The sequence below is a fragment of the Rhinatrema bivittatum genome, chromosome 15, assembly GCF_901001135.1.
Source record: "Rhinatrema bivittatum chromosome 15, aRhiBiv1.1, whole genome shotgun sequence".
Lineage (NCBI taxonomy): Eukaryota > Metazoa > Chordata > Amphibia > Gymnophiona > Rhinatrematidae > Rhinatrema > Rhinatrema bivittatum.
The window spans coordinates 36,757,474-36,773,158 of NC_042629.1; the positions used below are offsets into that span (position 1 = coordinate 36,757,474).

Genomic DNA, 15,685 nt, shown 5'->3' on the forward strand with positions numbered 1-15,685 from the left:
CAAAAACCTAAATCCATCAACCTGCTTAAATGCCTTTCAATAAACCCCTGCATATGCTTTTAACTGCAAGGAATTCCTCAACCTGACATCTAGTTTCATACTCCACCTGGGGAGCGTCATTTTCATAGCTTAACACACACAAGAAATGAATCATCTAAATATTTAGACTCGGAATCAGAGGGACCAACGATATTAATGGACTGGCCAGCATCCACAGATTTCACAAGCCCGGCACAGATTTTAGCCACCTTATTTGGAAAAAAAAAGCCCAACCTAGAAACCCTCATATAGACTTCACTAGAGGACATCACAATAACAAGGGCATTAGATTTAAGTAAACTGTTTTAGATGGGCCCTCTGCCCTTGTGGGGCTCTAAGAAGAGTGTGCCATATCTGCAGGGGGAACAGAAGTAGATTTGGTTGGGTGCAGCTCTCCCATGGGGGAGGCTTCAGTGATAGAGCCCCCGTTCTATAAGAAGCAGTGACACCACTTGGAAGTGTGGATTTCTGTTTAGCCTCTACAGGGGGCAGGATTTCTCCGTTCCTACTCCTGGGGTTTGTCGACTTTTCGTAGGCCGCAAGGAAGGAGACCTTGGATTGGAACGGGAGAGAGGGTGCCTTATCCCATATTTAAAAGACGCCCGTTTTGCTCCTTTTCCCCATGAATGGGTGAAAGAGGTTTTAGCCACCCTTCCTTCCTCACTTTTTGATTATATTTTTAATTGATTTTTATTTTTACCATCTGCCGGAGTTCCCAAGGATCCAGGGACTCAGAGTGTAACATCGAGGAAGGAGTTTGGGACTCTCTAAACCAGAGAGATTCACTGAGGGGATGCATTTCCATTCATTCTTCGGGGGAAGTGAAGTTGGAATTTGATGAAGACCAGTGGCACCCTTTCTGTGTTAACCACTAACATTATCTGGGTATCGGAGTGGGGCGGAACCCTCCAGGTACAGGCAAGGACAGCGAGGAGAATGGATTAGGAGTAAGAATATCTGGATAAAAAGGTATGAGAAATAGCACATTCCTTTATTAATTGGGTTTAAGAATCCTATCCACCAAAGTTGGGAGGGAACTTTAAGAATACAAGCACAAATCAACTGAAAATGATAAAGTCACAAATGTATTGAAAACTGGATTGTCTTGAACAAGGAGTTGGTCATGAACATTTCATCAACTCTCATTCAGTTATCAGTAAGGTTAAATTGAAACCACAATCAGTTTCCAGCATGATTATTACCGGGCTGCTTAAATATTGGCTTAGCTTTCACAATTGCCCTATTATGTTGTTACCTAAGGCTCTTGCAAACTTGTCTAACTCACTTCCCGATTTAAGCCAATGGCGCTTCCAACACCTGGCCTCTTATTTTAAAGAAAGAAGGGTACCATAAAATCACAGCCACCATTTTGTACTTCTCTGACGACAGAGCTTTACCAGAGTCCACCATCCTAGTCCCATAGAGTGACCATAGCCTCAGCTACAAAGCCTCTAATCAGACAGAAGATACGTCTGGTATCTCCCTAAACCCATTCAGTGTAATTTGATTTGTCTGTCACATTAGCAGCCGGCAACCCCGGAAGTTGGAAAAGAAAACTAAGACGTGGTCACTCCATGACAAAGGGATTGGAGGGGAAATAGTTATCCCATCAATAGAACCCAAATCCTTAGTATAGAATACAAGATGAAGAGCGTGACCTTCCTCAGGGGTAGGCCTGGTCACCAACTGGATAAAACCTAAAGGTATCCATAGCCTCCACACAGAAAGAACATATCCAAATGTAACGTTTAATGTGCCAAATTGAAATCACCTAGAAATACAATCTCTGAAACTGAAGCAACACTTGACGCAAAGGACAATATAGTTTCCAGTGAAGCTAACTATCATAAAGATAGTAAACCAATAAAAAAATAATAAACCTTGCTCATACTGCTCTCCAGAACTACCCATAAGCATTCACATCCATTTGGCCAGGCAATGATATGTCTCTTAAGCACAAAGCACAATGAAACAATTACAAACCATCCCTGATCAAAGACTAACGGCATAACTGTCCCAAATCAATCACTTCCTGTTCATGTACCCACGTTTCTGTAATAAAGACTACACCTGCATATAAATAGTGTGAACGCCTGATGCATTATTTACCCACTTTCACTACCTGGCACTTGACTGTGCCATTACCAGTGTAGGTAATCAAACTTGGTCTTGTTTGGAAACCGTTTCTCCATCCTGCTGTAGTCCTATGGCTTACGGTACGAAAACTGCATTTGCTAGGTGCTGCCATCTCCCGGAGGGCTACAGCAACCTAACGGCGTACCACCGTCCCTGGAAGTGTTTAAGAACAGGCTCCACAAGCATCCATCTGCTGCTAGGATACAGGAATCTTGGGTCCCGCCAGAGACAGGGTAAGGGGGATGGCCTGGATGTCTTCATCGTGTCCCTTCCAGCCACATCTTACTGTCGTTCCATATTCATTCATGTCACTCGTGTAGGTAAAGCTTTTTGATCAATCCCACTGCCTTCTGTTTCACCGCGTAAGCAATCCTGTAGAAACATGAGTCACTGGGCCGGCTGAGGCATTCATTGTCAAAGCAAAATCATTTTCCTGCTTAATATAATTTCTTTTTTGTTGGCCCTGTTGCATTCTCCGGATCCTTTGGGCTTTCAGGTCAATTGGAACTGGCCTCTGCTAGGGCCACAGCTCTATGAGCCTTCTCACTCACAGCTACCTAGGAATTTTCCCCCTATTTTAATATAGCCCTCTCCCAACTTCAGCCCAGGCACTGAAGAGAGAGTGCTGAGCTGGGGGCCACAAACCACAGCTCCCTCTAGAACCCGGATAACATGGACTCTTAAGTCTGGCCACTAGGTGACACCACTGAGCGAAGGCAGAGACTCTTCCCCTCTCAACCCCGGCTGTTTAATCTCTTTTTTAAAATGACTTGCAGTGTCTCCCTCCTCTCTCTGGCAGTCCTAGTTTGGCCTATCAAACCCCAGCCTTCTACACATCCATCCATTCAGTACCCAAAACAGCTCTCCTATGAAGGAGAACTCACTGTTAGGGCAAAAAGTGCTGCTGTGCTGTCCGATCAGTTCAGAGCTGGCCCGACGTGTACAAAGCCACAGAACCCGGTTCTGAGGAATCCACGCCCCCCCCTTCCCCTGAGGATCCACACTGCTTGTTCTGTAACCCGCCTACGATTAGAGAGATAGCCCAGGCTAGAAAGATTTTAAATAAATAAATGAAAGGGATGCTGGGATGCCCGAAGGCAAGTGCCAGTGTGGGGATGCGGAGGGAAAACCCACACTGGGTTGTTATGCGGTGCGAGGGTACTGAAGCTCTGCGTTAACCTTGTGAATCTGCATCTCAAGTTATTCACTGTGTTGGTCCATGGAAAAGAATGACTGTGGAAGTGGATCTGGACTGGATAAACAGACGGGATTTTTGCCCCAGCTTTTGAGGTTTTGCAACCTTGACTGAAGTTACCTGTTTATTTCTACCTGCAGTGCATCATGTCGGGGAACGTTGGCGTATTCGTCTTACCACCAAGCTCAGTACGGTTTTGTACTGTAGGAGCTTCCAACCTGACCCTCACTGAGAGGACGATGACAACAGAAGCCAGGGGTCAGGCGAGACCAGTGAAAGCACCCCCCCGAGGATGAAACTAGAGCCGCATCACCCAGCATTCACCATCATGGCAATAGCAGCTGGTATTGCTCCCTCAGGAGCTGCGTTGCTCCACAGCCTTTTAAGCTGCAACTGGTCCAGTCAACAGGAATGAATCCAGAGCATGGGGCTCCTGGTCTATAGCACGCTGCGTTTACCATCATCAAATCAGGCTGGGCCCTGCGAACATCCTTTAACTACAGCCACGTACGAATTACTGTGTTTAGAAAAGCTTTTGTCTCCTTTTATCCAGCTGCAATTTGTTAATAATAATAATAATAATAATATTTCCCTCCCGTCGTTCTTGCTGTTTCCCGGCACTGCGGTCCCGTTACATGACCATCCCCTCATGCATGTTCCCAGCTGGAAACAGATGCAAGGATGCGTCTAACTCAAAGAGTTTCTGTTTTCAGGTAGATCCGACCTCGGTGATCTAAAATGCTTGTTTTTTGTTGGGCCAATAAAAAGGCCTGCCAGCTTGAAAAGAATCTCATTCTCTCATGGGCCAGACGACCAACAGGCATCAAGCAGTAGGGCAGGAGCAGCAACCATGGGACAAGCTCATCCTCGCCAAGTCTCACTTCCTGTACATAGGACCATATATTGTATTTATTTACAAAGCACTTGATATTCTGCCCGTTGTTCCGAAGGGCTTGGTAAATGAAATGTTATCTTTCCTTCATCATCATCATCATCTCCCCCAGGACTGTTGTACAGGACCAGACTTGGGAGAACACAAAGACCCAAACATCATGGACTCTAGGGCAGGGCAGCCTAAAGGATCAAGCTGGAAATAATCCAAAAGGGAAGTAGCAGTCTTGGGAGTGTGCAGGCCCTCTGTAACGAGCCCTAGAAAGCTCAGCAGCCCCTTCCCTAAAACATAACCCCGGGGTATCCAGAGGAGGGGAGGAAGGGCCACCTGAAGGAGAGACTACTAGGATATGAACGGGTGCATGACTGTGTGTAACGGCAAGGCTTAAACTGCAAGATCACTCCGTGTGGAGAGAAAGCTTCAGCGTTTCAGACATCTCTGTGGCAGACTTTAGTCTGTCTGGGCAGTCAGACAGAGCCCTGCAGCTGCATCGGTTCTGTGTGCGGTCGCCTACAGAGCCTGCCTTAGCCACGCTGCGCAGGATCACGTCTGGGGCATGTAACGTGGATGCCGGTTCACAGAAACGGAGGGGTGGGGGGGGCAGGATTTGGTCCTCTGCCCGACCCCCCCCCCCCCCCCACAAGATCTACCTCTGGTTTACACACTGCTCCAATGAAATGACTTCTTCCCACCATGGTATCAACACCCCAGCCCCTCAAAATAAATAAATACAACTCTACGCTTTTGCCCTAAACATTAAAGCCCTCCCTCTGCTTTATCTGGCACAGTGAGAAGCAGGTATATGGTTTAGGCCGCTAGCTTTGTTTGCTCTGTGCCCCATTACAATAGGAGAAAGGAGAATGTGGCAAACACAGATGCCCAAGCTCATGGCAACCTCCCCCCCCCCCCCAGGCAGAGGTATCGCATTCTTCCCCCCCCCCCCCCCTTATATTCGGGTAATTAGACCTCTCCTGCAGAGCAGGCCAATAACAGCCTCATTCAGAACCACGAGCGGCCAAGGCGCTAGCTAGACACACAACAGCCTATAAAGTGCACATATGGCTTTTATTGACGCACACATGCCCAGCCAGTAAAGTCATGAAAAGTGCTGGAAAAAGAGCCCAACAGGATTTTGTTCCAGTTTTCCCAGAAAAACCAGTAATGTGATGGTGGAGGGAGAAAGTTCGCTCAGCCTCCTCCCCCCCCCCCCCCTCTCCTCCAGTCATCCTTTTCCTTAGTACAACTCCACCCCCCCCCCCCGCCGCCCGCTCCCCACCTCGCCCCAGGAGAGGTCACAGCGGCCTACAGTAATCTAGGGATGGGTTCATGCAGGCAATCCTATCCTCTCTGTGAGATTTCTGCACTCCCCTTTCCCCCCCCCCCTCAATGTTTGATGTTAACTCCATGCTCTGGTTTCCAATAACCAGAAAACTTTGCTTTTTTCCTGAGCCAGGAATGATTCAGCCTGTTCTTTGCTTTCCGCCTCCACCCCACATCTTGATTATCCCGCCCGGAGTAGAGCCAGCATTCAGACCTCAACTGCTATCCTATTTCTATCCTAACTCCTTCCACTCTCCCAGCACCATCCTCCAGAAAAATAAAAGCAAAGCAAAACAAAATAGGGCTGAAACTTAATCTGAAGAAATTAAAAACAAAACAACTCCATGCAGAGATGGAAGCCCTCTAGCTGAAGGATGAAACTGAGATGAGGAAGGGAAAGGAAAGGAGCTAAGAAGAATCAGAGAGAGCGACAGCTTGACCACTCCCGTGTGGTTACAAAGTGCCTTCCCCAAAGGGCTCAGAATGAATAGGATGCAATCAAATCAGGGCCTCCGTGTTATGCAGTTCTGCTCTCCTACCACCATAACCACACTGCCAACCTACTAAAGCTGCTAAGACCCCAGCACACCGTCGTGCCCATCACGCAGCCCAAATCGGTCAAACCCGAACAGACCCGAAACCAGGGCCATGCACCAAGGCGAATGAGTTGGAACGGCTCCCAGCCAAGCTGGTCCCATTCGGTTTGGACACGGTGCTGGGCGCTGCGCCAAAGGTGGCTGGGGTTCCAGTCTCCTGTTTCCCGGCAGGGGTGGTGGGAAAAATCGATGCGTCTGGGGCCCAAGAGAAGGCAGACCACTGCCGTTCAAGGAGTGACCCCTGCTGGAAGTGGTACGGAGGGGTTTTAGCTCAGAGGACACTTCTCCTCGAGCTTTTTGTCCAGCAGGGGAACAAATCGGAGTCATCCTGGGATTAAGTGCCTGAAACGGGAGTAGATGAAGAGGAGAAGCAGTGGAGAAAACCAATTCACAGATTCAATGCATCTGTGAGTAACAACAACACTGTCACAAAGTCAAAGGATGGAGCACTATCACCACCTGTTAATATGCTCTCTGCTCCTTTCTACACATCCTCCTCCCTCTCTCCTCTACTTAGGTTTCATTAGTTTGTCTTTTTTTTTACCTGGCAGTTTTCTCCTGCTCCTTTCAACTAACAGCTCAGTCAGAACAAGGTCTGGGATCTGGTGCCATGAGCCTTCACTCACAACTACCCGGGAATTCATATCCCTTCCCAATTTATTTTCATCCACTTATTACAGCAACAATCCTGGGCTGGGGCCTGGGCACCAGGGTTCCTTTGAGAACCCCTGCAACCCTGAGCTGGAAATCCGGCCACCAGGTGTCGCTCTTGCGCAATGGCGAAGACCTCCCTCCTCGCCAGAGGCTGCAAATGCTGCCCTCTGCAGCATTCCCCTCCCCACCCCCCACCCAATCCAGGAAGCCAAAGGCCTGAAATGGGAGTCAAACTCCCCATTTCAACATGACTTTTCCCCAGCAGCGGTTCTGAGGACGGATAGTGGGAATCATCACTGCAAGTTTGTGCATGCGGTAAAGCAAAGTTTTGGCAGATCACGATGGCCACCCGCTCCCACCAGATCACTGGGTATTTTCAATCAAACAGTGTTGGATTGCAACATCGAAGCACCATGAGCATCTGTCCTGCACACATCAGGCCAGAAAAGTTCTCCCTTATCAATAAATGGAGGCAGAAACAAGGTTTGTTGGGTGCTTACTGAAGAGGGCCAAGAGGAATGAAGAGCAAACAAACCAAGCACTTCAGACGCTCAGTTCACTAGCAAAATTGTGGTCAAAGAGTTCCTTGACCAAGGGAAAAAAACAAAACAAACGCACATCAGTCTCTGCTGCCTCCAACAGCCAAGCCACCTGCCCAGTATGTCCCCCTCTCGTGCAGTTTTATTTATAATTCACGTTTCTTATATTCCAAACACACAGCAATTTACAATCATAAAACAAAACATACCAAAGTATAGCATAAAATCAAAAAGAACAATAACCTAATATAACATGTATTCATTCACTTCACTGGTTTTGACTCATCTCAATCAGAGCCGGTCTCTGAACAACAGGGCAAATCTCTCATATCACAGTACAAGGCCCTCACAGAGAGCCAAGGGACCACCCCTTGACTGTGTTCATCCTACCGAGCACCAACACCACCAGTATTATCTGATCTGGCTCAGTATGGGAATGCGACACTTCGTTATGTAAAAGATGGCCCTGTCAAGTCCCAAAAGATGAGTGCCACCCTGGCACCATTCCTTAGGTTCTCTTGCTTTCACGTCAAAATATTTTATTGCAGCTCTGGACAATGGAGTGGAACATCAGTCCATCCACAGAGGGCCTCACCTGTACTATTTCCCAAGTCACAGACGTTCACAGGCAAAGAGAATATAGGCTAAAACAATCCACAAAATTATGGGGTGAATCAGGGAACACAGCCAGGAATGTACTTGGTGTTCCAACCTGAGCACGTCATAAACCATTTTGAGTTCTCCATTACCGCACTGTTACTTTGTAAATTATGGTTTAAAAAAAAAAAAAATTAGTCTTCTCAAAAGACAGGACTGTGCGTTTCTGCAAATCAATGGTCCAACTAGGTGCCAGTAACAGGCCTAAGCACTGCTTCCATCAGCTAACACTGGAACACAGACGGCTTTATTTGGGGTGCCGATGACTTATGTTTCTTAATTACGCTGGAACATTTTAAACTGTTTTATTCTTCTAGCTCATTTTTCATGTCTGGATGGAGACTCTGTTAATAAATTTAGAATTTCATCCAAGACTTCTCTTAAGTCTGTTGCTAAACTTGGCACCAATCTGACTTACTTTGAAGAATAAGCCAAGTTTTCCATTAAGTCAGACTTTTAAAAGTGAGCTATAGTTGGGGTGGAGGATAGAGGAGTGGGGGGGGGGGGGGGGAAGATGGAATTAGTCTATTGCCTATGAAACACTCTGGAGCTGGGAAAGTGCTGCGAGACCTGGAGACTCACATCCACTCAATCTCCATCCAATCTGACTACAAGCTCTCTGGGAGAGGAAACTCAATTCCGTGTAAGCATTTATTTTAGTTTTGCAGCACTATTTACGCTGACAGGGCTGTACAAATAATTATCACCATTTCTTAAAAAAAAAAAAAGAGAGAAAATCAAGAACTGCTGAACCTTCTCTAGTCAGAACACCAGCTGGACACACCGCATCCAGAACCAAAAGGAAATCCTTACAGGACTGTAGGGATATGAATCAACACACTTGACTCGCTGTCTGGAGAAAGGCTAAAGCCATCCACAGGGCATGGAGAGGTAGAGTAGCCCTAGTGGTTAGAGCAGCAGGTCAGAAACAAAACCTGCGAGCGCTCTGGGGACAGGGAAATACATAACAGCACCTGAACGTAATCTGCTCTGAAGTGCCTGAAAGGGGAATATAAATCAAATAAATAACCAGGGTAGGGTGTCAGCTCTATACATAGTGAATGATAACAGATAAAGACCAAAATGGCCCACACAGTCCGCCCAGCAAGGTTTTCAGGGTTTAACTGCCCTTATTCAGCCATATTTGCCTCCCTGTTGCCCAGATCTTTGAGCAGGGGTCACGGACCACGGCTCCTTCTGGACCCAGGAAGCACACCTGCACAGGGCTCTACTGTAAAGGCTGCCTTCACGGCACTCCCAACCCCAGCCGGCCCCAGGAAGCAAAACTGAGCTCAGGTCACCTGCCACTAAATTAGCTACAGGTTTCCTTGAATGCTGCCTGTGTCACATCTCATCTGGCTGCTCCAAACGCCTGTAGAAGTAAACCCGCATGTTCACATGCCAGCCCGCACCAGTCCCCAGAGCCAGTGCAGCGCAGTGACAGGTGACTAGCACAGGCCAGTTATTTTGTTTATTGCATGCTAGCACTACATCTCTAAGCATGGGGGGGGGGGGATGTACAAAATTACAACAACATTAAAAATGAAGGCGCAAATGCTTTCATTATTTTCAGTACAAAGCACATCAAGGAATAACTAGTCTGGCCATTTGCCACTGAAAGTTCATGGTGGTAGCCCTGTAGGAGCTGGTTTGGATTTAGCCAGATACCCAAAAGGAGCAGGAGGATCCCGACAGGCAAACGAGAAGAAACACACACACACACATAAAAAAAATTATCTGTCAAACTACAGCCCTGCGTTTTACACCTCATTCAGCCAAGGTGCGTCTCCCACCAATAATATAAACCATCTATTCCCTTGCCGATCCCTCCCCTCAGCGATGTGCATCCCAGGCAAACGCAAACAGCACCATGCGAAGAAGCTCCCTTCCAACTTCTGGAACGCGTTACCAAGTAAATAAAAGAAACATTAAAAAAAAAAAGCAACACAGAACTGCAAATAAAATGTTTAAGAGACAAAAGTCTGCGCGGCTGGAAAAAACAACAACATTTGAGACGTTGATAAATACCCTGTGTCCTATTATGTAAGAAACCACCTGGCCTTTAAAATGTTGTTATCTGCACTGTTTACAGATGCAGCAGGCAAGTGCGAGCGCTAATCGGCGGAAGCCTGCACAAACAAAACACGCGATCTGGGCTCGCGCTTCCGACGCGAGCTTTTTCTCTCTGCTTTGGCCCGGGGTTTGTTTTGTTTTTTTATTGCATTTTCCAATCTGTTTCTCTCCTCTTTCCAACAGCATTAAAACTGCTATGCCGGGGTGGTGGGGGGGAAAGCTACCCAAACACGCCTTATTTCAAATATACCGATCGTTCAGCCGCGCTACCAAATGTTGACCTTGCCAGCCTTTTCGGATGAAGCTAACACACAAACATCTAGCAGAGATGTGGGAAAACGTTGCAGCATACAAAAGGTTCCCTCTGCAGCTCTGCCGGCCTTTCCTCTTACAAAGTTTGCACCGTTTCTGGGCTCCCAGAAAGTATCGGCGAGGAGCACAAATAATACATTTTTTGCACGGCAGCCCTTCAGTTCGGTTTCCCTAAAAAGCCCCGCTGAGCATGCAGATGCTGCCCAAGCGCAGGAAAAGGAGAATTCATTTATTAAAAATCACACCCTTTGTCCCCCCCCCCCCCCCCCCCCCCAAGCCTTCAGCTCCAGAAACGCTCGGATTAACTTTCCACGCTCTCGGTTTAGTGTCCCCTTCTCTCCTTCCAAAACTTCTTTCTAAACTTCGCGGAAAGTTGCGAGAGAGAGAGAGGCGGCTCCGGGCGATGGATGGGCTGCAGGCCCTCTCCCAGAGAGACAAAAACCCCCCACAAGTGCAAGCCCCCGCCGCCCCCAGCCCGATCGCCCGAGCCCTTCGGCTCCGGTTCCCTTCCCTCGCCAACAACTCGGAACCGATCGGAGCCAAAGGCGCCACAAACTTACCTTCAAAGTCCTGGGATGCAGCTCCGCATAGGGGGGGGGGGGGGGGGAGAACCAGGTGCAAAAAAAACAAAACAGAAAGAAGAATCCCGCAGCTGGAAAAGGGCTTTGCAAATGTGCGTTTGGATGCTTTCCGTGGACTTCGTTTCCCGATCAAGTCTTCTTAGGACGGGGCTTGCTTTCTGCTCTGACTCCTCGCAGGACGCTAAACCCCAGACATTTTGTTCAGGGAGCTGGGACCCTCCATACGGATCAGCCTCTTTTTTTTTTTTTTTTTGGATGACTGAACTCCAAAACAATCCCTTCTTTTCCTACTCCTGCTTGGAGCCTCCCATTCGGCCTCCGCGGAGAGGGGGGGAAGAGGCGGAGAGAAGCGGGAGACGCGCAGGGGCTGCCGGACGAATCCACAAAGCTCCAGCAAGTGCCAATTCCTCGGGCGCCCTCCCCTCCCCCAGGGAAGTAACACCCCCCCCTCCTCCTCCTCTGGCTTCTTATTCTAGAAAATGCAAGCGGACTCCCCCCCCTCCTTCCCTTCAGAAGTGGGGAGAGCCGGGGGGGGGGGGGGGGAAGGGAAAGTTGCAGAAAGTTTGGGGAGAGGAGAGGATGCCTGCTGCTGTCTCTCTCTGGGCAGGGAGATGGGAGGTGGCGCTGCTGCTGCTGCTCCTGGCTCGCTCTCCATTCAAGCCTGGGCTTTGCAGAGCAGCTGCGGGCTCGGAGAGAGAGAAAGGTACTAACAGCAACAACAACTGCGAGGCTAAACTGAAAACCGGATCTTCAGCAGTAAATGGACGAGGGAGGCCGCTGGCAAATACGGTACGCCAAGTGCAGTGAAGCTTTGTCCTGGCTGGAAACCGAATGTGTCATTAAAACTAAGTGATGCTGCCCAGGCATCAACAGGCGCAAGCTGTTTCCAAGGGTGGCAACCTGCTCTTGGATAGCTGAAACCGAATGTGAAATTAGGAGAATGTCGAGGAGGACCCTCGGAGGGGGTGGGGCCTTACTCACTGCAGGGGCTGCTTGGGAGGAATTTATGCCACTGGCCTCCAAACCATTGGGGACCACTGTTTTTTAAGCACCATTTATTACTCTGGCAGCCAGGAGAAAATCTCCCCTCCCATTTATGGTAAAACCCAGCAGGGTTGCTCCATGATTGCACCCAGAGAACAGGATGGGGGACTCTCAGATGCCATGGGCTTTTTCTTACCTTGGGACAGGGCCAGGTCTAGGGCAGCATTTCTCTGCCCTATGTAGCCCATTGCCTGGTGATTATTCTTACTGTAGTAGGTCCTTTACTACTTATTTATTTATTTATTATTTATTTAGAGATTTTTTTTATATACCGCGGCACATTACAAACATCACCTCGGTTTACAATGAACCATAATTCAGCAACGAGCTTTACAATCAATTGAGAACTCAAACAAACATATCTCATATGAAAAATGAAGAACAAAGCATAAACATATAATATAATTGAGTCTAGCCTAACAGGGGATGTTAAATAAAGGGAACAACTTTATTTATTTATTTATTTATTTATTTATTTAGCAGTTTTATATACCGAAATTCTTGTAGGGGGTACAAATCAGTTCGGTTTACATTAAGGCCTTACCCTGATGGGCTCAAGCGCAGCCGGCGCTTGAGCCCATCGGGGTAAGGCCTTAGTTCTCGCCCTACCTCCGTGGGCCCCCGCGCCGACCTCGAGGGAATCGGGGTGTCCGTCTTCCGCATTCCTCCTCCTCCGCTGCGACGACAGCCGACCGGTACGGGCCCTCCCGCCGCCCAGCGCCACCCGAATCCAGCAAGGGAGGAGTCCTCGGGGACTGCCACTCCTCCTGCCGACGGCCGCAGACCGACGCCCCACAAACCCAGCGAAGTCGTGCCGGTGACGTCACGACAACGCGACTAAACGTGACCCGAATCGATTCAAAGGGCCGGCAAGCTCTAGGGCGCCGCGCGCCGAAGGAGCGCGACAAAGGGGCCTGCCCCTTTGTGCGCCCCTTCGTGCAGCCCCTGAGAAAGCCCACCCCATCTGACCGACGGTTATAGCTTTCCCACCCAGGATCAACCCTATCTAGGCCAACTGCGACTGCAAGACCTCTCGCCCCCGACATACCCAGGCCCTATTGTCTCCTGGGTCCCCTGGGTACTTCTATTAACCTCGCCCAAACCACCAAACACACAACCACATCCATCCCCCACTCAGCCAGCTGTATGCAAGTCCCCCCAGATCCCAGGACACATCCAACTGCAGTCAGTAACAACCCATCAACGTCCAATACCCAATTCAGCCACATCCAGGACATTTTCAACACCATCCAACAATCAACTCTACTGCATCCAGGACCCAGTCAACTACAATCAGTACCCACTCAGCTGCAGACAACAACTACCCAGCCACAACCAGACTCATCCATCCAAAACCCTCACCTGAGCGCAGAAAGACGACGTATTGGAAATAGAAGATAGATAAAAAGAAGAACCAAAAAGAAATCTTGTACACCTTAAGGACCCCGAGGACCAATTTACATAGCTGTGAGGACATTCACCCCAACATTACACACTCAAGGACAACTCCTCATCTAGAAGAATACCCCGCAACACACCCTCTGCAATCAACCACCTCTATAACATGCCACCTCAATTCACCATCGTTCCTACCATGATCAACCGGCCACGCACATACAAATCACTCATTCCAATCATGATCTCACCGACCACCCAATTTCTAGGACTCACACTGTTCACCATCATCCTTTTCAAAGCTCAATCTCTCACTAACAAAATGCTGATACTTAACGACCTTCTTCAAGACAATAATCCAGACTTCTGCGCCATAACTGAAACATGGCTCAAAACATCAGACATCGCCCTCCTAAACCAACTACCCACTCAAAGCTACGACCTCTTCTCCATTCCAAGGAAAAAAAAAAGAGGTGGAAGTATTTTCCTTGCAGTAAAAAAATCACTGAGATGTACTCATCAACCAATCATCTCATCAACTAAAATAGAAATAGGCCTATTTAAATCCGAATCTCTGCAAATTCTCTTAGTCTACGCCCCCCCAAGCATCCTAGAATCCAATACCTCCCCTATCCTGGAAATCATAGCAACCCATCTAAACTTAGACTCACCAGCCATTATCCTGGGAGACTTTAATCTACACGTGGATAAGTCTCCTCTGTCCCCCAACTGCGAAGCCTTCCTAACGGCCATGACAGCCTTGGGTTTCAAACAACAAATTAACGAACCTACCCACAAAGCGGGTCATACATTGGACCTTATCTTTACTAACACCGGTATTGACCTCCCAAAACACCCGGAATGCAACAAAGTTCCATGGTCAGACCATTCTATTATCTCCGCTGCGTTCTCATTGTCAAAACCGACCTATAACCAACCCCCCCTCCCACCTCAATCATTCCTATACAGAAAAACATGCCCCTCTGAGCAACTCGCAAAGTGCCTAGCCCCAGATCTATCCAGCATCGACACCACCACTCCCAACGCAGCCATACTATCCTGGTCTAAAATAACTGAATCTATAGCAAACACACTATGTCCTCTAACAACAAAACATATTAAACACAAGGCAACAAAGAGGCAACCTTGGTTCAATGAGGAACTACGAAAACTTAAACAGTCTCTACGACAGAAGGAAAAAAAATGGAGAAAATCCCCGTCACCTGCATCACTAGCTGAATACAAACGCACCCTCCACCTCTACAAAAACAGTACACTGAAATCCAAAAGGGACTACTACTCCAGTAAGATTCACCACCTCATATTTGACTCGAAAGCTTTGTTCAACTACGTTTCCAATCTCACAAAAACCTTGGCACCAGACATCCCTATGGACACAGCACAGACTAAAGCAGACGAACTGGCTCACTACTTCAATAGAAAAATCTCCGACCTGCTCAAACAGTTGACACCAAACCATAATCCATCACTCAATTCCTCATATCTCCACCCAAACAAAAACTCTACGCTCAACTACTTCGATCCCATCTCTACTGTGGAAATTCAAAAGGCTCTGAAGAAAATGAAACCATCAACTCACCCATTCGACCAAATCCCCACAAAAATTCTCCTGCTAATCCCAGACACTATTTCCAAAACCCTAGCTGACATAATTAATTGCTCCCTAGCCCAGGGTATCTACCCAGAGGACCTCAAAATGGCATCGATCAAACCTCTACTCAAAAAACCAAACCTTAACACCAATGATCCCAGTAATTTCCGCCCCATCTCCAACCTCCCGTTCATAGCAAAAGTCATGGAGAAACTAGTAAACACACAATTATCCAACTACCTTGAGGATCACCAAATACTGTCCCCCAACCAATTTGGATTTCGCAGAGCAGCAAGCACGGAAACGCTTCTACTCTCCCTCACAGACTTCCTCCTAACCGGCTTAGACAAAGGACACGCCTACCTTCTAATTCTACTTGACTTTTCGGCGGCATTCGACACAGTCAACCACCACATTCTACTAAACCAATTGGCAAACATCGGAGTGCAAGGCACTGCACAGAACTGGTTCAAAACCTTTCTGGAAAACAGAGGATATAAGGTTAAAATCCACAACAAAGAATCTCAGTACCATCCATCTTCACTAGGGGTTCCACAGGGCTCCTCTCTTTCCCCCACCCTTTTCAATATATACTTGCTCCCACTCTGCCACCTCCTCACTAAACTAAACTTGAAAACAC

General features: G+C 47.9%; 1 protein-coding gene across 2 annotated transcripts in view; it reads right to left on the bottom strand.

Moving 5' to 3' along the window:
• BOC (BOC cell adhesion associated, oncogene regulated) overlaps window positions 1-11,263 on the bottom strand; it is a 152,610-nt gene extending 141,347 nt beyond the window's left edge. For both annotated transcript variants that reach the window (XM_029578116.1, XM_029578115.1), the window contains exon 1: window positions 10,974-11,263. The gene's annotated coding sequence lies outside the window, so the exon portion shown is untranslated. The remainder of the gene's footprint in view (window positions 1-10,973) is intronic.
• Window positions 11,264-15,685: the final 4,422 nt, after the last annotated feature.